Source organism: Topomyia yanbarensis, chromosome 2 (genome assembly GCF_030247195.1).
Source record: "Topomyia yanbarensis strain Yona2022 chromosome 2, ASM3024719v1, whole genome shotgun sequence".
NCBI classification, from domain to species: domain Eukaryota; kingdom Metazoa; phylum Arthropoda; class Insecta; order Diptera; family Culicidae; genus Topomyia; species Topomyia yanbarensis.
This window is the reverse complement of record NC_080671.1, coordinates 293,419,302-293,445,359: the sequence shown is the minus strand read 5'-3', so window position 1 is coordinate 293,445,359 and position 26,058 is coordinate 293,419,302. Positions and strand designations below refer to the sequence as shown.

Sequence of the window (26,058 nt, the reverse complement as noted above, 5' to 3'; positions counted from 1 at the left end):
TCGAGGGTTCTCTGATGAGTAATACTGAAAAATTCGCTGAAGCAAATTGGTCTTTCGTAAACGTCTCCTTCTAAGGCACCCACCTTAGCTAAGGAGTCTGCCTTCTCATTGCCCGGAATGGAGCAATGAGAAGGGACCCATACCAAGGTAATCTGGAAAGAGTTGTCAGATAAAGCACTCAGTAGCTCCCGTATTTTCCCCAAAAAATACGAGGAGTGCTTGCCTTGTTTCATCGAGCGAATAGCGTCAATGGAACTGAGGCTATCCGAAACGATGAAGTAATGGTCTGCGGGTAATGTTTCAATGACTCCAAGGGTATACTGAATGGCAGCTAGTTCTGCGGCGTAAACTGAAGCAGGGTCACTGAGTTTGTAGGAGGCGGTGAACTTTTGATTGAAAATACCGAAGCCAGTGGATCCTTCGAGGTTTGATCCGTCAGTATAAAACATCTTAGAACAGTCGACTTCTCGGAATTTATTATAAAAAATGTTTGGAACCACTTGTGGGCGTATGTGGTCCGGAATTCCACTAATCTCGTCTTTCATGGATGTGTCGAAGAAAACAGTAGATTCAGAAGTATTTATGAAATGCACACGGTTGGGATTGTAAGAAGAAGGGTTAATATTCTGCGCCATGTAGTCAAAGTACAGGGACATGAAACGGGTCTGAGAATTGAGCTCAACAAGCCTTTCGAAATTTTCAATCACGACCGGGTTCAAGATATCGCATCGAATGAGCAATCGATATGAGAGTTCCCAAAATCGATTTTTCAACGGGAGAACGCCCGACAGCACTTCGAGACTCATCGTATGGGTCGACTGCATGCACCCTAAGGCGATACGCAAACAACGATACTGAATTCTTTCGAGTTTGATGAAATGTATGTTCGCGGCGGAGCGAAAGCAGAAGCATCCGTATTCCATTACCGACAGTATCGTTGTTTGATACAACCTAATTAGGTCTCCTGGGTGGGCACCCCACCATGTTCCGGTTATTGTACGAAGAAAGTTGATCCTTTGCTGGCATTTCTGTTTCATATACCGAATATGGCATCCCCAAGTACCTTTCGAGTCGAACCAGACCCCTAGATATTTTACTGTGAAGACCTGAGCGATAGTTTGACCCATTAATAGAAGCTGTAGTTGTGCTGGTTCACGCTTCCTTGAAAATACAACTAGCTCAGTTTTCTCCGTGGAGAATTCGATACCCAGCTTAATAGCCCAAGCAGACAAATTGTCCAGGGTATTCTGTAATGGTCCTTGTAGATCGACAGCTTTGGGTCCCGTAACAGACACCACGCCATCGTCTGCAAGTTGCCTTAACGTGCAGGAATTGTCAAGACATTCATCAATGTCGTTGACATAGAAATTGTATAAAAGGGGGCTTAGACATGAGCCCTGGGGAAGGCCCATGTAGCTAAATCGTGATGTCGATAAGTCACCATGCGAAAAATGCATGTGCTTTTCCGACAACAAGTTTAGTAAAAAGTTGTTTAAAGTCGCTGAAAGACCATGCTGGTGCAGCTTCTCTGAAAGAATGTTGATCGAAACTGAATCAAAAGCCCCCTTAATATCTAGGAACACTGATGCCATCTGCTCTTTGCTAGCATAGGCCATTTGAATTTCAGTTGAGAGCAACGCAAGACAATCGTTCGTCCCTTTGCCTTTGCGAAAGCCAAATTGTGTATCTGACAGTAAGCCATTTGCTTCGACCCAATTGTCGAGGCGGGATAGGATCATTTTCTCGAACAACTTCCGGATACAGGATAGCATTGCGATCGGACGGTACGAATTGTGGTCGGAGGCTGGTTTTCCTGGTTTTTGGATGGCGATGACCTTCACTTGTCTCCAATCGAGTGGGACAATGTTAGCCTCGAGAAACTTATTAAATAAGTTCAACAAGCGTCTCTTGGCAGAGTCAGGCAGATTCTTCAACAAGTTGAATTTGATTCTGTCTGGCCCCGGAGCTTTATTGTTACACGACAAGAGAGCAAGTGAGAACTCCACCATCGAAAAAGGTGTTTCGTTCGCGCTATCGTGAGGAGACGCGGCGCGGTAAATCTTCTGTGCCGGGGCGGAATCCGGACAAACCTTCTTGGCGAAATCGAATATCCAACGGTTTGAATATTCCACGCTCTCATTAGTACTGCTTCGATTTCGCATACGTCGGGCTGTTCCCCAAAGAGTGCTCATCGATGTTTCTCTCGTTAATCCGTCGACGAACCGGCGCCAATAATCGCGTTTTTTGGCTTTCATCAAACTCTTCATTCGCTTGTCTAACGTCGCGTACTGTCGAAAACTGGCGGGTAACCCGTCGTTCCGGAAGGTCTTAAACGCGGCGGCCTTCTCTGCGTACACGTCTGAGCACTCTTTATCCCACCAGGGATTGGGAGAACGTTTTTGTATGTTCGCGCCGGGTACTGGCCTAGTCTGAGCTTGATTCGCGCTGTCGAGAATCAAGCCAGCCAAAAAGCTGTACTCTTCCTCCGGAGGAAGTTCTTGGGTAGATTCGATGTTGTCGGATATCGCGGCAGCATAGCTCTTCCAATCGATATTTCGTGTGAGGTCATACGAAATATTGATTGATTTCAATGGCCTTGAACCGTTATTGATTGAGACTACAATCGGCAGATGGTCGCTGTCGTGGGGATCAGGAATTACCTTCCACGTGCAATTTAACCGCAGCGATGTTGAGCAAAGGGACAAGTCTAAGGCGCTCGGGCGCGCTGGAGGAGCAGGAATCCGTGTCATTTCACCCGTGTTTAAAATTGTCAAATTGAAGTTATCGCAAAGATCCTGAATTAAGGAAGACCGGTTATCATCATAGAGGCAACCCCATGCTGTACCGTGAGAGTTAAAGTCTCCTAAAACTAGTCGCGGTGCTGGCAGGGATTCTAAGATGTCTTGTAGCCGTCGGTGCCCAACCGCGGTGTTGGGGGGAATATATATGGAAGCTATGCAAAGGTTTTTGCCTTTGGTTGTTACTTGACAAGCGACAACTTCAATACCTGTTATCGAGGGAAGGTTAATTCTGTAGAAGGAATAGCACTTTTTGATCCCCAAAAGCACTCCTCCATAGGGGGTGTCTCGATCCAGGCGAATAATATTAAAGTCGTGGAAGTTGAGTTCTATGTCGGAAGTTAACCAAGTTTCACATAATGCAAATGCATCGCAACTCAAATTATTTATTAAAATTTTGAAGGAATCGATTTTCGGAATGATACTTCTGCAATTCCACTGTAGAACAGTGATCAAATCCGTGACCTCGTTCGATGAGTTAGCCATCGAAGGATACAATCGCTGAGAGGAGGGGCCATTTAGCAGTCAACTGCTTCAAAAATGTTCTCACTGTAGGGAGAAAAGCTAACATAAGACTTTTAATAGGATCAGTAATATTGAAAGTTTTTATTATCCAGTCCACTATGTCCGAGAGTTTTATAATTCCAGTGCTGTGATTACTCTCGAACTGAAACAAAGGAACACTTGGGATTTTTGATGTTCCTGGAAGTGCTGGGAACTCCTTCTCTGAGCTTAATCCTCCGAGACCAGGAGCTAATTGCTTCGGTTTGGTTGCAACACTTCCAATAGAAGTGACTTTCGGAGCCCCCTCAAGGGACACCTTCTGGCCTTTACAAGGAACTTTACGAGAGGAAGTGTTCCTCCTCTTCCTATAAATTCTAGGCACCCTAGTAGATGTTCCCTCTTGTGGGTTACCAGCCTCGCCCTCGTCAGGAGGCAAGTGAGTATAGATGTTTGCTGAGGATGGTGGCGTAGCATTCTTTAACATTTCTGCGAAAGAATGTTTGGATCGTCCCGCAAGGGAACGTTTCAGTTTATCCCCGCGTAGTTTGTACGCGGGACATGCCGAGATATCATGCAGACTCTCCGTACAGTAAGGACACTTTTCGGCTTGCTTACTGCACGAATCATCTAGATGATTCTCCCCGCATTTTCCACAGCGGGCCTTGTTGCTACAATGGGTGGCTGTGTGACCCAGTTGTTTACACTTTGTGCAATTCATGACCCGCGGCACAAACAGACGCACAGGCAGACGAACCTTGTGCAAGAGGACGAAATTTGGGAAAGCGGTACCAGCGAAGGTCACCCGATAAGTTTGATTGGGGGTACGTTTTTGAACCATCCCCCGCAACTACTACTGAGTGCAAACGTTTGCACTCAAGTATTTTAACTGGCTGAAGTAAGCGGTCTCTGAATCGGCCAACCCCGTACTTCAGCAGATCCTCGCACGTCAAACTCTCATCGGTTACGACGCCTTCGGATTGTACTCTTACAGCCGGAATATACACGTTATAATCCCGCGTAAAGTGCTCACAGCAAGCAATATCGTTTGCCTGCTTTGAGTTGGCTAGCAACACCCTTATCTTGTCCGAGCGGACCTTTGAAATTTCGGTCACAGCCGAGAACCGTTCCGTCAGGTCTCTAGAAATCTGAAGAAGATTCAGTGATTTAGTCTTGGGCCGAAAGAAGACCACAAATGGACCAGTTGAGAGTTCTGGATAGCATTTGGGCCGGGGGGGAGCCTTAGAAGTTGAACCCGATTCAACTTCCATTTGACCATCCGGAGAGGGAACCATAGAAAACGTCAACGCACAAGGTCAGCGCCCGCGCAGACGGAAGAAAGCAATAAATGTGTTACAAAAGACAAAAACCACTTAGCTTTAAACTGGTGTCCAACGACGAACCGATCCAGCTTATACAGCTGGCTATTGTTTAATCCTCACACGCGAACAAAAGACTGAGGACCGAACCGAACTGGCAAAATAACCTTGAATGCGGATTAAAACTATTCTTTATCGCCTCACACAGCACTACGGACTAGAAAAAACAACCTCTGTCTCGATGGAGAGCTCGAAAACGAATGATTTAGTCTTTATATCCACATTTAAACGATCATAACGTTTTTTTCCATCGGAATACAGAAAAACAAAATAATATATATTCGTTGTTGGACATTACGAAAAATATCTTCATGCCTCTTCATTTTTGTAAGTTGCTTTCTGAGTCAAGCAACCTCTGTCACAAGAATAATCTTCTCTGTTCGGATTTATTTTAAATATTCTAAAACTACTTTAAGGTTTAATTTTTGTTTTGGAGCAATGTATAGGTTTGTTTCAGTACTACATGTGATCGTTTCGGAGAAAACAGCAGTAGCAAATACACGCTCCTATTTACACCGATGATCGATTCAGTTGAAAACTATAAAATTCAACTGTATCGTGCTACCAAAGGAAGAACAAGAAGCGACTTCCGGGATAACTTTCTCCCTGTTTGCTCAGTACTTCCAATTTACTCGGTACTGGAACAAAGACAATTTTTACATGAAGTTCAAAATATTGTCATACTTACGCTACACAGCCTGTTGATTTCGAAAAGCGGCATTTTTGCATTATTCCGCACACAGAACAGAATCCACGATAACCGCGCTACCGGATCTCTCCGGAACTTCAGTTCTGGATAATAAGTTTGATTTCGTCTGCCAAATAATGCCTGCACTTCATAAAGCGGTATCTTGAGAAAACAAAAAAAATCAACACAGTTAACAATCGTCGTTTTATGTTTGATATCACAATATGACAACACTTCCAAGCAGCCCTTTAGTACTTTTAGTTTCCAAGCCGAAGGTTTGCCTATGTCACTTTCATCCAATCACGAGCTGGTTCAGAATTGGTTCAAAAACAGCCCTCTAAGAACGGTTGGTTTCAAAATCGTCCAATGAAGGACGTTCGTTGGACCAATTTGGACAACGTCCAAATAACCGTTCAACAAACGTCCATAGCTGGACCCGTGTTGAACGATTTTGAAACAATTTTTTGGACGTCTCAGTGGGAGGGGACAGAGCTGGCGGATCCTATCCTAGCCTAGGATAAAAGCTAAGACAAGACGTGACAATCGGCTTCTTATTTTCCTTTGGCATTCTTCTTTTCGCACATTTTCACCCTGCCCTAGGATAGGATCGGCCAGCTGGCTTCTTCTTATACTTTACTAATCCCTGTTGAAAACGACATACCCCACTCGACCAATGTTGCCAAAATATTTGTTTTGTTTCGGTCGTATATTTGTTCTGATAAAAATATTCTATATTATGTACCAATTTCATGCTTCTGGAAAAATCAAAGATTTAGTCTTTATATCCGCATTTAAACGATCATAACGTTTTTTTCCATCGGAATACAGAAAAACAAAATAATATATATTCGTTGTTGGACATTACGAAAAATATCTTCATGCCTCTTCATTTTTGTAAGTTGCTTTCTGAGTCAAGCAACCTCTGTCACAAGAATAATCTTCTCTGTTCGGATTTATTTTAAATATTCTAAAACTACTTTTCTGCAAGGTTTAATTTTTGTTTTGGAGCAATGTATAGGTTTGTTCCAGTACTACATGTGATCGTTTCAGAGAAACAGCAGTAGCAAATACACGCTCCTATTTACACCGATGATCGATTCAGTTGAAAACTGTAAAATTCAACTGTATCCATACTACCAAAGGAAGAACAAGAAGCGACTTCCGGGATAACTTTCTCCCTGTTTGCTCAGTACTTCCAATTTACTCGGTACTGGAACAAAGACAATTTTTACATGAAGTTCAAAATATTGTCATACTTACGCTACACAGCCTGTTGATTTCGAAAAGCGGCATTTTTGCATTATTCCGCACACAGAACAGAATCCACGATAACCGCGCTACCGGATCTCTCGGGAACTTCAGTTCTGGATAATAAGTTTGATTTCGTCTGCCAAATAATGCCTGCACTTCATAAAGCGGTATCTCGAGAAAACAAAAAAAATCAACACAGTTAACAATCGTCGTTTTATGTTTGATATCACAATATGACAACACTTCCAAGCAGCCCTTTAGTACTTTTAGTTTCCAAGCCGAAGGTTTGCCTATGTCACTTTCATCCAATCACGAGCTGGTTCAGAATTGGTTCAAAAACAGGGGACAGAGCTGGCGGATCCTATCCTAGACCCTGCCGAAATCTTCCGAACAGTGTTGCTATTTTTATTAATGAAAATGGATCTTGTTAATTTATTTTATGCCGGCAATATTTTGTAATTTGTAATTTATTTATCAGCAGAACGAAAACTTGTTAGTTACATAAACTTTGTATCAAGTCAAGGAAAAGTGGACATTTTAATTACTTTTCAAAAAAGTTGGTGGGTCAGGGTGTAGACATATTGTTAAGTTGAAGATTCGTTTAGTAGGCTCTATTGAGCGGCGCATTGACAGATGTCAGTGAATTTTGCTGCTTCACAGAAAGTGGAAACGAGTTCCAGGTGGACGCTCCATGCACTACACTGAGCAAAAAAGTATAGTATTTGGGACCGGACTTTTGTGGTTGTTTTAACTATTCGCTGAAATATTGCGCACTTCCCACCAACCTGGACTCCGCACTTTTAAAGTGCGAGTGATCTCAAAACTACACAGCAAAAAGAATTGTAATGATGGTCGATGCGATGTTCACCGATGCGCATGGAATTTAGACGTAATGGTAAATCAAATACAATATTGTGCTGTTTTAGATACAATTATACACCAATCACCTAGTATCACATAGAAACTATGTGACTAGGTTTTTACGTCATTTCCACTGGATATTGCTTTCGGATCGATATTGTATTGCAATGAAAATGATGTACGAAATTGTTGCATTGAAAATTGTGTAATATTAATTTCCTGGAAGAATATCCCTGTTCAGAGTGTGATATTGTTCATTGACATATTTGTATTATCACACGATTTGGTGTAATATTATATTCATAAATACGCACATCACTGTTTACATCAATTTTACTGTGATATCACACGCACTAACGCTATATTAAACAGTACAAAATTATTTTCAGTGTATGAATGACAACTCTTCGCCGCCTGCCACATCTCGTTCATCAAAGACTTTTCCTGCGTGTGATGTGTGATAATTTGGTATACAGATTCTCTACTCGTGCTAGTCCGTCTTTAGCAGGAAAAGTTTGCTCATCCCCTCCAAGTCTTCAAGATTAGGAAGTGCGCAATTCCATAAGGTGTTCCCGAGGCCAGATCATCGAAAAATTTTGTCGGCATAGCTGCATGTATTACCAAAAAGACAGTTTGTTTACTGGACTACTTATAGCTCGGCTGTGGTATGGAGGTTAATGAACGATCGATCATCAAATCAACCGAAGTAGGAAGGATCAGCTGGATTATCGGAATGACCATGAAGAGGCCGGGAAATTAGTACAGCTTTAATTTGATAAGAAGAACAGACCAAACTTTATCATGGTAAGTGAAATCATTTGCATAATTTTAAACATTTGACACCCTTTACATCTACCGTCCGCATATTTTCCATAATTGTCAGAGAATTTGTCCCCTGGTATTCTTCATCGTGATAACAAACTGTGTAATGCTGCGACAAATGAATCGTTCGATAGATTTTAGACCTTTATACTATTTGTCACCATACACACGAAGACACTATCTTTTGACAGCAGCTGTTTTCGTCCAACTTGCTGTAAGAGAATATGTCCAGCATAATCAAGACCAACCTTTTGAAATACTGGCACTGGCACATAGATTCGCCATTAACTCACGTACTTTTGTAGGTTTGATCTTGAAGGTCGTTTTCTCGAATAACTTCCGGATTCAGGAGAACATTGCAATCGATCGATACTAATCGTGATCGGAGCCTGGTTTTCCTGGCTTTTGAATGACGATGTCATTTAGTTGTCTCTAATCGTGAGGGACAATGTTACCCTCAAGAAACCTAGTAAATGAATTCAACGAGTATCTTTTAACAGATTCTGGCAGATTCTTCACCAAATTGAATTTATTCCTGTCGGGCCCTGAAATTTTATTGTTACATGATACGAGAGCAAGTGAAAACCACCATCGAAAATAGTGTTTCGCTCGCATTATCGTGAGGGTACGTGGCGCGGTCAGTTTTCTGTGCCGGGTGGAAAATGGACAAACCTTTTTGGCGAATTCGAATATCCAACAGTTTCAATATTACACACTAATTAGTATTGCTTCAGTTTCGCATCGGGCTTTGCCCCAAAGAATGCTCATCGATGTTTCTATCGTTGATCCGCCAACGAACCAGCGTAGGTAATTGTTTCCTGGTCTTCATCAAAATAGATTATAACTATTAGAGGGAGGAAAGCGCCACTGTCTCCACGTATTCACGGACTGAAACATGGGGTCTCGCTCTAGCATATCGAATACCATTACTTTGACTTTAACAGTGGCATGCGACCTCTAGTTGTTATAATCTTTTCTTTCATCAAATTCTTTATTTGCGTTTCTAACGTTGCGTACTATTGGTAGCTAGCGAGTAAACCGTCGTCCTGCAAGGTCTTACACGAGGTGACCTTCTTTACGTATAGGTCTGAGCACTCTTTGTTCCATCACTTACAATCCAATTTTTCAATTTCTCCGAAAACATTTCTCGCACTCTTAGCGCAAAATAATCAACACGATCTTTTGCAAATTAATTAATTCTTATTAAAATGGAGGAAACATTTCGCGGATCTAGAACACTAATGACAGATCAAAATCGCTTTGACAACCCCTGGTAACTCGACAAGTTCCTAAGCTAATATAACACCTATTTCACAGTGAATTCTTGACCGATTCCTACAAACTTGATATTATATGATAAATTCAATACTCCCATTATCTGCTATTCAATTTCTTTGAGTTCTGACTTTTGGTTATGAAGTTACATGTTTGTTATTGCGGTCACTTAGGAATTTCTCATATAAACCGGTACAATCATTATACCTCAGAGGCTTAAAATCGATTGAAATAGACATCAAATTACTTAGATTCACAGGTCTAGATTACTGATAACCAATCTAAGATTCCACCGAAAGTCCCGGGTTCCAGGCATATACCAGAACCAAAGTCACATTGGTTCTTCATTGATGACCTAATCAATTTTTACTAACCTAGTCATAAATGGAAAGTTTAATATACGGTTGGGCATTTTACCCCTCATTGAGCACCCTCCCTTCCCTTTCCACCCCCCATGTTAACACAAAGATTCAAGAACTCATACTAATTAAGTTAAATGAATATTATTTGTTGCAAGTGTGTCAGCGACGACATGCCTATCACGTTAGTAGCAGTCGTGGCAGACATTAGTAATGTCATCACTAAGCTGAATCTGAACTACAGAATCACGTTTCCTGGGAAACATTCACCTTGTTGTTGCCTCGCGAAGAGCAGTCTTCAGCAGGTGCCTATCTTAATGAACTACTAAACAAATTAAGTCCGCCCGATGTAAACCGCTTCGGTTTTCTCACCAAGCGTACTGGTCTTGAAGCTCCCATTCATTGCTTCACTTTCCATGTACTGTATGACTGTTGCAGTACTGTATATAAATTTACTACGGGTTTATTTCGTAGTAATGGCGAATAGATATTTTATATCATTAAAATATTTTAAAATCATGTGGTATCAGAATGGCAAAATTAAATATTAAACTAATTAAATGGGTTACATCATTGTAGAATTTAAAAAAAATCGATTTTTTATTTGCCTACTCGAGTGTTTTCAAATTTATATACTAAAAACCGATTTAATCCACCTATCAGTGAGATGAGTCATTTCTTACACATTTCACTATTGGATTAGTTTGCAGAACTCACGAGAAGTAGGCACCCAACTAGAGGTGGGATGAAAACAGTTTCAAGTCTTGCACGAATAAAATCTCGAATAAGCTGAATAAATTATAGAAATCAACAAAACGACCGAAATAAATAAGTAAAGCAAAAAATGAAATAATAGGTTTTTAAATTCATAAAATGAGTAGAAAAATTAATGTAAATCAAAATTATCAAATACACGAATCAAATTAGATTAGGTTATTAAATAAAAATTAAGATTATATTTAGAAATAGTTATAAGATTAAGATTAATTGACTCATACTAACAAATTGAATGAAATAAAACGAATGACTGAACATGAAATGCATAAAATTAAAGATATGAATCAAATGAATCAAACGAATCAAATGAATCAAACGAATTAAATGAATCAAATGAATCAAACAAATCAAATGAATGAAATGAATCAAATGAATCAAATGAATCAAATGAATCACATGAATCAAATGAATCACATGAATCACATGAACCAAATGAATCAAATGAATCAAACGAATCAAATGAATCAAATGATTCAAATGAAACAAATGAACTAAATGAAACAAATGAACTAAATGAATCAAATGAATCAGAAATCACACGAATCAAATGAATCAAATGAATCATATGAATCAAATGAATCAAATGAATCACATGAATCACATAAATCAAATGAGTCAAATGAATCAAATGAATCACACGAATCAAATGAATCACATGAATCAAATGAATCACATGAACCAAATGAATCAAATGAATCAAATGAATCAAATGAATCAAATGAATCAAATGAATCAAATGAATCAAATGAATCAAACGAATCAAATGAATCAAATGAATCAAATAAATCAAATTATTCAAATGAATCAAATGAAACAAATGAACTAAATGAAACAAATGAGCTAAATGAATCAAATGAATCAGGAATCACACGAATCAAATAATTGAAATGATTCAAATGAATCAAATGAATCAAATGAATCACATGAATCAAATGAATTAAATGAATCAAATTGATTTAATTCATCCAGTGAATACAATGAAATGGATCAAATGAATAAAAAGAATCGATGAACAAAATGAATTAGGTAAAAAATAAATGAAATGCATAAATAAAACAAACGAATCAAATAAACAAAATGAACTGAAGTGATAAAATGAATAAAAAGAAAAAAAAATGTGCAGAATAAAATTCATTGATTAAAATGAAAAATAATCAATTGTAAAAGGTTATAAATTAATATAAAGAAATAAATTAAATCAAATAAATTATTGGGATGAAATGATTAAAACTGAAAAAGTAGTCAGATTATTAAAATGAAGAAACTGAACAAAATGAATAAACTAGAAAAAATGAATAAAATGCATACAAAAAACAAAGAATAAAATAAGTTAAATGAATGATATGAGTAAAATGCACAAAAAGAATAAACTGATCAGAGTGATTCCAAAGAATGAAACGAATAAAATAAGCAAAATGAACGCAGATGAACAAAACGAATAAAAAGATGCTGAATGAAATAATTAATTAAAAAGAAATGGTCATATATTTGAAGCTAAAAACATTTTTGAATGAAGAAAATTAATATACCGGATTCTACGAATTGGAGAACCATTGCATCTGAAAGTTTTGAAATGTTTTTGAAAATCCCATCTTCTGAGAAAAGTCTAATAAATATGCAATGGACTTTCTAGGGCTTCCATTTTTTTTGGTTTTATTCTTTTTGTTTTCATGCTTCTTTACTTGACGGCGTCGTTTTAAGATTATCTGGTGTTTCTACTTTATTGTTGGACCTTAATTAGTTATCAGGAACCTGGAACGTTCAATTTGCTTTGGAATTCGAAGTTTTTGGTTTTTGGTCGCATATTCCCGAAAAAAAGATTTTTGTACAGAATAGAATTTACTGGTCCAGTATTTTAACGCGCAATTGAATATAGTAAAGTGGGACAAGGTCACATGTGCTTTCAAGCCGCTTGAACAGAGAACGACAGGGAGAATGCGATTCGTGAATGAGACAGGTAGATATTTCAAAGTTTTTATTTGCATTGAAGTAAATAGTGTGAAATGTCTGGCTATGTCGATAGCATAAAAGCCGTGCATTCAGTTGATTGCAATGCAGTCTCTTCCCATTCATCCTTATAGCTTTCATATTGTTTCGTTCGGAATTCTCGTGCAGGCAATATGTCAATAAATAAGTCCTATACAGACCAATACTGTGAAAAAGAAATGGTTCAAACTACTCAGTATATCCAGATATGGACGACGATAAGTTAGAAGACACATCGTAGTTGCATCCCCCATCGAGAGTGGGTACTTTGGAAAACTTCTTTTCCTGGATCTAATTTGTGGATATTTTTGGTCTTTGATCCGTTATTTTCATGAAAGTTCGTACCAATACAACGAATGTGCAGCTGATACAACTCATGGTTCATTCGCCTGCGCCACGTTTCATCTTCCATCTGCACGCCACCATAGATGGTACGCAACACCTTTCGTTCGAAAACTCCAAGGGCGCGTTAATCCTCCACGAGCATAGTCCAGGTCTCGTGGCCGTAGAGGACCACCGATCTAATCAGCGTCTTGTAGATAATCAACTTCGTGTGGCGGCGAATTTTGTTCGACCGGAGCGTCCTCCGGAGTCCAAAGTAGGCACGATTTCCCGCCAAGATCCGTCTCTAAATTACTCTGCTGTTATCATTGTCGTCGGTTACCAGTGAGCCCAAATACATGAATTCGTCGACCATCTCGATTTCGTCACCGTCAATCCGAACTCGGGTGGAAGGTTCACATTGTCGTCTCTAGAACCTCTTCCTCTCATGTATTTTGTCTTCGAAACGTTGATGGCAAGTCCAATCCTGCTGGCTTCTGCTTTCAGTCTTTGAGCATATATTTCATTCAAAATTCAATAGAGATACGAATAGTTTAAATATCGCACGTGGAATGTCTCTTTTGAAAATTTTCATCGTCAAACTTTCATATTATTCAGTTAAGCCAAATATTTTTCTGATATAGCTATGAATTTCCCTAATTATAGTGTAGATACAGGCTTTAAATACAATTGAATTAAAATTGAGTTGATGTAGCAGACAAAAAATAGTTTTGTTTTCTCAAACTTTCGCAATTACAATTAACAAATATTTCAGATTGACAGAAGATCTTATCACGCAACTTAGAAATGGATACAGAAATAGCTAGATAGATGCGATAGAAGAGAAACAGAGAGAGAGAGAGAGAGATGGGGGGCGTGTGAGGAATGGCAAATGATGGTTAATGCAGTGATATTATTTTTATAGGTATATTATTATGATATATTGATTTCTTACATTCTTATCATAAATAATGTAAGTAGTAATTTTTGCGCCATAACCAGTATAACCTAAATCTTGCAAACCCAGTAAAGTGCAGCCGGAAATGAACTGGAATTCTGGCTGGTTTCAGTTCGCACACGGACTCCAGTGACACAACCGATTCTAACTAGAATCGGTTGTGTCACTGGAGCCGGAATACGAACTGGAACCAGCCAGAATTCCAGTTCATTTCCGGTTGAGCTTAACTGGGAAAGAGCTAAATTTTCGCTAGATTTTTGGGCTTCAAACATACAGTTGCTTTCGGTGACGCCACGAGTATAATTATATGAGAAATCTTTTATCTCACGACTAGGTGAATTACTTTTTGATCTGTGTATTGATATACCATCCAACATTTACCTCATGATTGAACGCAATGCCTAATCCAAGGGATAAATACTAGAACTCACTGTTTCTTTATCATCAAATAATTTTGTCTTTGAAGTGAACTTATATATTGATTTTTGAGAAATAGTTAACTTGTTATAAAGGTAATTCCACAGAGAACAGACGTCCATCTTCAGCATTCAACTTGTGTAAAATCTCTAACGGTTTCGAAGAAAGTTTGGATATCTAAACCAGGTGCGCTACTGTCGTCATGTTTTTTGTGGCTGAGTGCGACAGAATTGACAGCGGTTATTCCTCTACCCAGTCAAACTAGTCCGGAGCCGATTCGGAATTCCAGCATGACTTCCAGCTCAAATGCGTCAACCGATAGAACCGGAATCGGTTGTTTTCTTTGAGCTAGATTCCATGCTGAATCCATCCAGAATTTCGAACCGGTTCCGGAATCGATTTGACGGATAGTTAGGATAGGTTGGTGTGGCGGCGCTAGTGTTTTTCGTATATTAATTCAAATGTTTACACACGTTTTTTAAATATTTTTGTTCGATCATGGATGTCTGTTCTCTGTTGTAATTCACAAAATGTTCTCAACATAGAATTCCTTGAATCACGTAGATGTGTTTTCATATTTAAAATCGGTTTAGTTTTGCCCCTAAAACACCAGTAAAGCAATACTCTGTATGAAACTCATTTTTAGTTAGTGGAAATTGGTAAGCGAGGAATAAAAATACAAAATGTTTAATATCTTCGCCGCTTGCGCAATCTATAGCTTGTTGGAAAGGTATTTTTACAAGCTTTCTATTTATGTGCAGTTTGTGAGCAATATTACATTGTTCAAAAGTTATTTGCAAAAATCCTGCCGTGTGTTGACAAAATCCATATCTCAGAAAGTAAACAACATATCGAAAATCAGAAATAATAGTGTCAAATGGCAACGTTAGGCCTTTCATTTGAAACTAGTTTCATTAAGATCGGTTCAGCCATTGCTGAGATAATTACATGACATTTTGTACATACATACATACACACACACACATACAGACATTGTCTCATTTTGTCGAGCTAAGTCGATTGGTATATGAAACTCGGCCCTCCGGGCCTCGGAGAAAGTTTTCAAAGTTTGAGCGAATCCTATACATTTCTTTTGTAAGAAATGTAAAAACGAAAAGTAACAAGAATATTTATATACTCAAATTTTCAATTGCGAAGTAAGACGCGATTAAACCTAGTTCACCTCAGAAAATCTGATCGACATCGGACAGACCGACATATCGTTAATAGTAACAACAATAATTTATATCATTTCCTTTATTTTCAGTATGAGACGTCGACTTCAGCGCATGAGCGCAAATCAATCACACAACCGCGCCATTGAATGGACGTATAATCACAGAGAACAGACGTCCAACTCCAGTTTTGAAGTTGTATAAAATCGAAGACATTTTCGAATGTAGTTGATATATCATCACCAGGTGTGTTAGTATCGTCATTTCGTTTGGTAGCCGAGTTCGACTGGATTTACAGGTTTACATGGAACTTTCAAAATGGCCGACATTATTACACCTCCACCCAGCCAAACCATTCCGGAACCGATTGAGTCGGAATCGGTTGTTTCCTTTCCTTTGGAATTTGTGAAATGGCCTCCAAAGTAGTTAAATTTTTCTTTCAAACACAAATGTTTTATTTATTAACAAGTTATAGGTTCGAACATACCAAATTTATTAAAATATAGTTTGCTTTAATGTAAAATTTAGCTGACTACCAAAGCTTTCATATCACATCTCTTTTCATACTTTTTGTAGCGACTCACTCTATCTTACTCAGGTGCACAGTTACCGCCGGATAAAATATTGGCCCCAGAAACGCTTGATATAATCTGTAGCTTTTTCAAATCTTAATATGATTGGACTAAAAAAGTGGAGTCCTTTATTAGTATGTTGTTATTATGCGTGCCAAATTTAATAGGTTAGATCATGTATGGATAAACCAAAAACGGTTTCAAGGGCGCGTATAATGACAACTCGAATGACAACCTATTGAAGGATTAAGCTGCAAATTTTTTTTCCAAAAATAATAAGATTTCACAAAATTACAGACGATTTAATCAAGTGCTTTGTGAGCAATATTTTACTTTGCGTTTATAGTGCACCTGAGTATATATTGTTCCCTTTTACATCGTTCGTTATTACACCATAGGCCGTTACACCATTTGCAATTACATCATTCTACATTACGTCGTTTGTTATCACATCGTTCGCCATAGCATTGAGTGCAATACATCATTCTTCAACACATCCTTTTCATTGCATCATTTAGTTTACGTCGTTCCACATAGCACTCACTCGTGTAATATCACACTACTCTATCTAAAGAGCGATGTGCAGCGATTTTGATGTGATATCACAAGATTTTTTTTGCTGTGTAGTGATGTCTTTTTTTACTCGATTAACGCAAATAATCGATTAATTTCTAAAATAATCGAAAAATCAATAATCGATTACAAGCTTTCGGTATAATCGAGCAAATCGAGTAGCTGCCATCAATTGAGATATCTGACGTTTAAAATACGCACACTGAGATCTCCCATTTTTATACTACCGCCCTCCCCTTGAGCCAAGAAGCGGTTTGTTTTCCTCCCAATTCGCCGTGCAAACGATTTGTTTTCCTCCCAATTCAAACGTCAAAACGGCACAATACCAACGCAGCTGGATAAGTCTATTAATCGAGAGCATAATTAATGAAGGGTAGCATTGAAAATGAAAGTCGCAGGGCAAAAAAAATATGACCAGACTTCTCTCAATTGTTCAAAATGTGTCGAGCTACCCTTTTACTAAATAATCGATTATTGATTTTAATCGATTATCTTGGTCGATTAATCGAATGAATTAATCATGCTCTCAAAAATTATTCGATTAACGGATACTCGATTATTTGCAAAAATCAGACATCACTACTCAAAACTGCGAGCTGTCAAAAAATATGTATTTCAAGTGATAGAGATGGTACTTTCATAGACAGACCAGTCGAACTAACCCGTCTATGAGAAGAATTTAATGGAAGAATGGTAAGTGCGCAGTGCGGTTAGAATCCAGTTTTTGGTGCCACAAGCAATAGTAGTAATAACGATGAGATCAGTAATACTAAACTGTAGTATCATGACAAATACTTGTAAGTAGGGGTTTGCCCACTACTCGGGTTCTTGTTTGCCCGGCGTACCCTGCTTTTCAGGGCGGCCTAGGTGCTCCTACCGGAATTTCGGATTTTCGTACAATAACAAATAAAAAGAGGAAAAAACAAATAAATTCTAACTTTACCGTTTATTCTCCCGAAACTCTCCTCTGCTGGTCGTTCCTTACGGTCTGCTGCTGATGACGGCGGAAAGGCGACGGGTTTTTCCGACCGGCCGGGACTCCAACGGCCGAGTTCTCCTGCTGGTATCGTTGGCTGCTCCGGCAGCGGTCCTTTGCAATTAGCCAGGGAGGTGAGCAAGGCTCTTTTGTTGGAACCTCCCTAGCGACGGGGCGAATAATCGCCGGGTCCACTCACTCCCCGTGAATGGCCCAGGTAGGTTCCGCAGTAACCTACCTTTGTCCGCCCTGCTTCGTTCTCCTTTACGATTAACTGTGGAGGAGAGCTAGGCTCGTTCGGCTAATCCTCCACAGTGAGAACGGCACTGGTGTTACCTGGGTCCTTTTTGGTTAGCCGAGGAAGCGAGTGGCTCCTTGGTAGTTAGCTTCCTGTTTCGGCGACCGTACACCAGGACTTTTCCGAATGCCCGGACCACAAACCGATACACTGACGGCTTTAATTTGCCGCCGCACGCGCGCACTGCACTTTTATTACGGTGGCGGGAAACTGTCCCGAAAAAAAGAAATACGGTTTTCGAACGTCTGTTCGTGGCTGTGGTCCGTCACTATCTGCCCATCTCGATGGCCGCCTTTTCACTCCACCAAACAACCACCAAAAAACACACCGCCGCATAGCTGTCATTGCCATGGTACAGCATAGTTAGCAATGACTTTTACAGCGAGAGGAGAGCGGAGACCTACCTAAACCCTATGTTACTAATTCACAAACGGAAAACAAAAATTATCTAACCTATCTGTACGAAAAAAACCGTTCACAAACGCGAAAATGAACAAAAATTTACAACTAAATGTGAACGGTACCGAACAGCGGTGAGCATAATTTTACGTAAATAATACACTCTACGGAGTGTATACGCAAAAAAGGGTATATTTCCACCCAGCGCAAAATTGTTACCCTGGCGGGTTACAATCTCGCCCAGACCGGGTGGAAAAAAATTGGAAACAATTTTTTTTCTAACCTAACACCTAACACCGATACTATAATAATAACGAAATGAATCAATAAATAAAGAAAAACTAACTAACCCTAACAATTTCTTCCGCAATTTATCAATAATATTCATCACAAAAATCTAATCGACCGGATGTCCTCATCGGTGAACTGTTTGACTGTGTTGGGTCTGATAATACTGACAGCATACGCGAAGCGAGAGGTTGTCAGCCATTGTCACTATTCGGTTATGGGTTGAACCCTAAATCCAATCCGAAAACAGGATCGGTAACAACTCGATATTCCTAAAATTCTGCAAGTGACATTGACAATTTACAATCTTCCAACTTGCAGGGGAACGGTTGTCGGCATTATTTTGTTCGTTTTTTTCCTCGACTGTCCAGAAATGCCTCGTGTTCTTACGGTACCAGTACTACACGCTTGTGTTGGGGTTTCAATCCAAATACATTCATATACAATTATCCCATTCATTCATCCTCAATCACTGGCCTACTCGATCATTCACATTCCGATAAGCACTTCGAATTAACCCCAAAACAACCCTCTAAGAACGGTTGGTTTAAAAATTGTCCAATGACGGACGTTCGTTGGACCAATCTGGACAACGTCCAAATAACCGTTCAACAAACGTCCATCGTTGGACCCGTGTTGAACGATTTTGAAACAATTTTTTGGACGTCTCAGTGGGAATGTTATCTTATCATTCACACATGCACTCATTCACTCTGTTCGATTCCACACTCATACATTCACTCATACAATACCGCTTAACACGTTATCATTTCTCCCACTCACAGACATTCCGGACTAAAGTTTGTATATTCGTCCCTTTTCGCCTCAAAACGCTTCGTACATTGGAAAAGAAACGTTTGAGAGGGACCAAAGAATGTCTTTCGCATAATTTAAAAATCTCGAAATGATTCCCGCTGGAATCAAACGAACCATCCCAGGTTTAACCACAAACCCAAAATTATGCGAAATAAAATTTTATTATTTGATTCGAAATCGAAGACGCGGTATCGTTTTACCCCATTCGCTCTTCCACTCACACTACTCTGATCCAAATCGGGCTACACCTGCATGATGCAGAGCATTGATGCGAACGTTGGGGAAACTGTCAAAATTGATGATGATATTTTCCTAGGATAGGATCCGCCAGCTGGCTTCTTCTTATATTTTACTAATCCCTGTTGAAAACGACATACCCCCACTCGACCAATGTTGCCAAAATATTTGTTTTGTTTCGGTCGTATATTTGTTCTGATTAAAATATTCTATATTATGTACCAATTTCATGGAAAAATCAAAGATTTAGTCTTTATATCCGCATTTAAACGATCATAACGTTTTTTCCATCGGAATACAGCAAAACAAAATAATATATATTCGTTGTTGGACATTACGAAAAATATCTTCACGCCTCTTCATTTTTGTAAGTTGCTCTCTGAGTCAAGCAACCTCTGTCACAAGAATAATTTTCTCTGTTCGGATTTATTTTAAATATTCTAAAACTACTTTTCTGCAAGGTTCAATTTTTGTTTTGGAGGAATGTATAGGTTTTTACATGTGATTGTTTCGGAGAAAACAGCAGTAGAGAATACACTCTCCTATTTACACCGATGATCGATTCAGTTGAAAACTGTACAATTCAACTGTATCGATAATACCAAAGGAAGAACAAGAAGCGACTTCCGGGATAACTTTCTCCCTGTTTGCTCAGTACTTCCAATTTACTCGGTACTGGAACAAAGACAATTTTTACATGATGTTCAAAATATTTTCATACTTACGCTACACAGCCTGTTGATTTCGAAAAGAGGCATTTCCGCATTACTCCGCACACAGAACAGAATCCACGATAACCGCGCTACCGGATCTCTCGGGAATTTCGTCTGCCAAATAATGCCTGTACTTCATAATTACAGACGGATGTTATAGAAAGAAAGCGGTATCTCGAGAAAACAAAAAAATCAACACGGTTAACAATCGTCGTTTTATGTTTGATATCACAATATGACAACACTTCCAAGCAGCCCTTTGGTACTTTTAGTTTCCAAGCCGAAGGTTTGCCTATGTCACTTTCGTCCAATCACGAGCTGGTTCAGAATTGGTTCAAAAACAGAAGACAGAGCTGGCGGATCCTATCCTAGATATTTTCATCCATCTGAATGGATGAATGAATCATCCTCAAAATATAAATAAAAACAAAACAGTTCGCGAAATCGGTTCGCAAACTGTTTTTATTATTCCGTTTACGGTCGGTCCCGGAGTAGTGGAACCACTCACGCGAACGAAGTGTCCCCGGCGAAGAGGGGAAAGGTGGTTTTTTTTATATAGTGACCCAAATAAGGAGAAATTTTATATAATTTAGTGCACCCGTAGGTGCGAGTGTTCCCCACAGAAAGGGGTTTTTGAAAAATTTTATGTTGCCGAACACGGCAGAAGAATGATGTGTATGCATCCGGCGGTGAAAAGACGGTACGATAGGTTCGTTTTGTTTCTTCCAAACACTGGTACTGGTTTGGTAAGAAAGTTTTGTTTACCGTAACCGTCTCGACCGCCGGAGCAAAGCAAATTAGTGGATAATTTGGTTACCTCACTGCGCGAGTGGGGCGCAAAAGAATTTTTTTGTATTTGTTTGCCGAACACGGCAGGTAGTGTATTTAGATGCGTCCGGTGCCCGGGAGAACGGCACGGTATAAGATTAGTGTTTTTTTTAATAGAGTATTCCACCCTACCGTAGTCGTCATCGGGGCCGGAGCATATATTTCGTGCGAGTGTTTGTTTACCACACTGCGAGAGTGTGGCTCTGAAAAATTGCAAGAAGGTGTTGAAGAACCTTCTCGCGGCAGAGTTGGTCTTCCACAATAAAAATAGAGAAGATGTAGAAATGTTTATTGTTTTTTTTTTATTCGGGCCAAAGTCCGTGTTGCCGTCGGGAACTGACGGCTGCTTTTGGAAAACTCCCAAGTGAGTAATCCATATAAAAGCATACCGTCAGTCCACAGACGGCACGGAAAAGTTTTTATGCTGGTTTAAGGAGATTTGCTGGCCAAACTCCGAGATTTTTACCTGCTAAATCCTCCAGCTCGTAGGAGGATACACCTTTTTTTGAGACAATTTTTGCCGGTAAGTATTGTGGTCCAAGTTTAGCATTGTAAGACTCGAGTGCATTCGACAACTTCATGTTTCGACGGTATACCATTTGTCCTGTTTCAAAAGGTTTGGAGAACTTTCGATGACGCAAGTTGTACTGATGTCGAATGGCCTCGCTTGCCTTTGCCAAATTTTTGACCACAATCTCCCGGATTTTGTCTATCTGTTGGTGTCTTGTTTCTAGGTCACCCTCACCGGAAATCCTGCTGAAGTCATCGGCAGATGCCATTTCACACCCGTGTATAATGAAATGTGGACTAAACCCAGTGGAGGAATGAACGGTAGTATTTAGGATGCGCTCCACATCGGTGATGTGGACATCCCAGTTGCGCTGCTCGGTTCGAGCATATGCCCGGATTGCGGTGTTTATCGAGCGATTTGTTCGCTCCACTGGGTTAGCCTGCGAATGATAGCGGGAGTTCAGCCAATGTTTGACGTTGGTTTCTTTTATGAATTGACTGAACTCCTTCGAGGTGAAAGTGGAGTCATTGTCGCTTAGCAGAATTTCCGGGCTACCATGGCGATTGAACCACTGTTCGCGCAGTATCGTACAGAGTGACGTACTAGTGATTTTGCGAACGGGGGTTAACATGACGTACTTACTGAAGACGTCGAGGACGACAAGCAAGTGTTGATTGCCACGTTTGCTTTTTGGAAGAGGACCAATATAGTCCACAGAAACCATTCGCCATGGTGCATTAGTCGCACGCGACTTACCCATTTCGGGCTGGACTGGGACGAAAGGAGCTTTGATTTCCTTGCACGTCCCACATTCTCGAATAAACTTTCGTACTTCAGATCCCATACGAGGCCAGTAATATCGTAACTGCACTTCGTGGATCGTTTTATCGTATCCCACGTGAAGCAAATTTTCGTGGGTACGTTGAATCAAATCTTGACGGAACTCGGGTGCTGGGACGAGTTTCCAACTGAACCGCGAGTCGCACGGAACAACTTTCGAGTTTACATACTTGAAAAGTTGATCATGTTCTACTTTGAAGTCGGCATAGTCGTCAGGATTTTGGATAACTTTGGACTTCATGGAACAGTACCAGTCTGAGGTGGACAAAGCGGAAACGGCTGCTACGGCCCGGGATAACGCATCTGGAACGACATTGTCCTTGCCTTTCCGGTGCTCAATAGACATGTCGTAGAGTTGCAATTCTGAACTCCAACGACTCAAACGTGAACTGGTTTTCCATTTAGTCTTCAGTATCCATGTAATCGCTGACGAATCAGTGACCAGTCGAAAATGATAATCTTCCAAGTAACCTCGAAAGTGTTCAACCGCCATTATCACCGCCAGACCTTCCTTTTCAGGTGCATGATAGTTCCTTTGGGGAGTGGTCAGTTTGTGCGAAAAGTAAGCAACTACTTTCTCACCCTCGGGATACTCCTGCACCAGAACAGCAGCGACTGCTACGTCACTAGCGTCTGTCTGAAGAATGAATTCTTTGGAGAAGTCTGGTGGGACTAAAACTGGAGGAGTGACTAGAAGTTCCTTAATTTTAAGGAACGCGAGTTCTGCCTCGGAGTTCCAAACTAAGCTCTTGGTTTTCGTTTTGAGCAGATCGGTCAAGGGAGCAGTGACCTCACTGAACCGATCAACGAAACGGCGGTAATAACCGCACATCCCGAGGAAACGACGAAGTTTCGTCACGGTAACCGGTCTCTCGTAGTCGAGAATCGGCTGAATTTTGTCAGGATTGACCTTGAGTCCGTCCCGATTCAACAAATAACCAAGAAACTTTAGTTCGGGGACTCCAAAACGGGATTTTTCCAAATTGATGGTTAGATTGGCTCTTGCTAGACAATCGGCCACTGCTTTGAGCAACCGTATGTGATGCTCGAACGTTTCGCTTACCACGATGATGTCATCTAGGTAGACGAAAACGTAAGGTTCCCATTTACCTCGTCCTAGAACCTGGTCCATCAGTCGCGCCAGAGTAGCGGGGCTGTTGACGAGACCAAATGGTAGACGGGTAAATTGGAACATACCCCTGCCGGGAACACTGAAAGCGGTATATTTGCGACTATCCTTAGCCAGGGGTACATGGAGAAAGGCCTCCTTCAAGTCTATGGTAAACAGGTACTTCGCCTTGGGTAAGCCGCCCAATATTCGCCCAGGGTGGGGCAGAGGGTATGCATCCCGTACAGTACGCTCATTGAGAGGCCTAGCGTCTAGACAAAGGCGAATTGAGTCGTCTGGTTTCGTGACCGCCACAATATTAAGCGACCAATCCGAATCAGACTCCTCGATAATTCCCATAGACCGCCATCGGTCAACCTCTTCCCAGACCTTTGACAGCTTCTTTGGGCTCATGTGATAAGGATATCGGCAAACGGGTGCCGCACCTTGGAATTCATCTTTGATGACAATCCTGTGCTCTGTGAATGAGGTTGGGCTTAGCTTTCCGGGCTCTACTGCCTGGAAACACTTCTTTACTTCTTCTACGCGCGCTAACTGTTCCGAAGTGAGTATCGACTCACGCGTTACTTCATCTTCTTCATCGTCTTCTGATTCCTGACCTGAGTTCAACAGAGCACAGGTTTGTATCTCAGGAGAAATCCCAAAGGTGCGCCAAAAGTCCATACCTAGAATGGAGTTGACGGTCAGATGCTCTACTACAAGAGTGCATAGGACCTTTGTCAAATTTTGAAAAGTATACGAGAGATACGCTTGTCCAATGATTGGTAAGGATTGACCATTTGCAGAACGTAGTTCGAATGGTCGTTCCAACCTTTTCAAGGGACTTTTCGAAAACTTTCGGTATAGCTTTTTAGTTATAATTGTGGCGTTACTACCACTGTCGAGCAAGGCTTTGAAGGATTTGCCGTACACAGCGACTATTGCAAATGGACGGTTATCGAACGGGTCGTCAAGGACGATGGTTTCGACAGACAACGAATTATCATAGTCCTCATCACGAGCCGGTCGAAAACTGTCGTAAATCTGGGGATGGATTGTTAGTTGTTCTTTGGAGCGCTGCTTTACTGCCAACTGCGACTTCAGTTGGTTCTGATCCCGTTTTTTAGGCAGTAAGGGCAACGAGAAACATCAAATCCTTTAAAACCACACACGATGCAGAAGACTCGATTTGGTTTCCGGCATTCCTCAAATTCATGTCCTTTGTCTCCACAATTGTAGCAGACGCCGAGCACGGGAGGACGATGCTTTTCCACCAAATACTCCAGACACATTATAGGTTTCTGCGGTGGTTCGATCGGTTTTTGATTGTTTCCTTCGAGATTCTTGCCGTCCTGATTCCCTTGCTGTTTCTTTTTCTGGTTGTCAGGAGGCTTGCTTGAATCAAGACCTGCCGGTTTGGCATTCTTGTTCCAAAACGTTTTGGATTTTGCGTTGCCGTTATTCTGTCCACCTCCCTTTTGGTTTTGATTATTTTGTCTTGTTTGTTTTGTGGTAGATTATCAGAATAAGCAGCAACTTCCCGAGAAGAACCGAAAACTTTCTGATAAATCGGCGTCTTGGAGGCGTCGATCGATTTACCAAGACTCATCAATTCTGAAAGCGTGTTCACTGGCCTGAGAATCAGCATTTGTTTATAATCGGCTTTCAGGTTCCGCTTAAGCACGTCGAGTTTTTCGCTCGGTGCCATTGGAACCGTCATAGCACGAAATATTTTTTCCATTTCCAGGAAGTATTCCTGGAAAGATTCGTTACGCATCTGCCGGCGCTGGAGAGCCTTCATTTTGAGCGTAGCATCAAGTTCAGGATGTACGAAATTTACCTTGAGCTCGCAAACAAGATGGTTCCAGTTAAACAACCGGTTTTGCGCACGCATAGCCTGATACCAGGTCAAAGCATTGCCAGTGAACAGATGCATCGCAGAATTGAAAAGTTCTTCTTCGCACATTTGTTCACACGCAGCGTAATTTGCTACGGTGTCCAAAAACTCATTAAGTCCAGTTCCTTCATCAGTTCCAGCATACTTCTGAATCTTCCAATCAGCGACGCGTTGCGGGTTTCGCGAGTAATTCCTGGGGGCCACCATCGATCCGTTTCCCGCATGGGTGGATATCGAAAAGTTCGGATATGATGGTCCCGCCAGCTGTTCGGTCAATTCAGGAACGTAAGGCTGGTTCTGAGTTTGGTACGGGGCTGTGAATCCAGTATTCTGTTTCGGTTTCTCGATAGGAAGTGATGGACATAGATTTTGTTGACCCGAGAATCCTCGCTTCAACACAAATTGATCGGGACTGGGCGCCAGTGTTGGGCGAG

General features: G+C 40.6%; 1 protein-coding gene and 1 long non-coding RNA gene across 3 annotated transcripts in view; both read left to right on the top strand.

The window, feature by feature from the left end:
• Positions 1-7,451: 7,451 nt before the first annotated feature.
• On the top strand, positions 7,452-16,431 carry LOC131683292 (uncharacterized). Its single transcript, XR_009304482.1, has 3 exons — positions 7,452-7,512; positions 7,868-8,282; positions 15,661-16,431. It is a non-coding gene; the product is annotated as an uncharacterized LOC131683292 (long non-coding RNA).
• A 4,397-nt stretch (positions 16,432-20,828) lies between these two features.
• LOC131683286 (uncharacterized) overlaps positions 20,829-26,058 on the top strand; it is a 44,984-nt gene continuing 39,754 nt past the window's right edge. Inside the window, exon 1 of one of the 2 annotated variants that reach the window (XR_009304478.1) lies at positions 20,829-20,981. The gene's annotated coding sequence lies outside the window, so the exon portion shown is untranslated. The remainder of the gene's footprint in view (positions 20,982-26,058) is intronic. The other variant, XR_009304473.1, reaches the window with a different exon arrangement.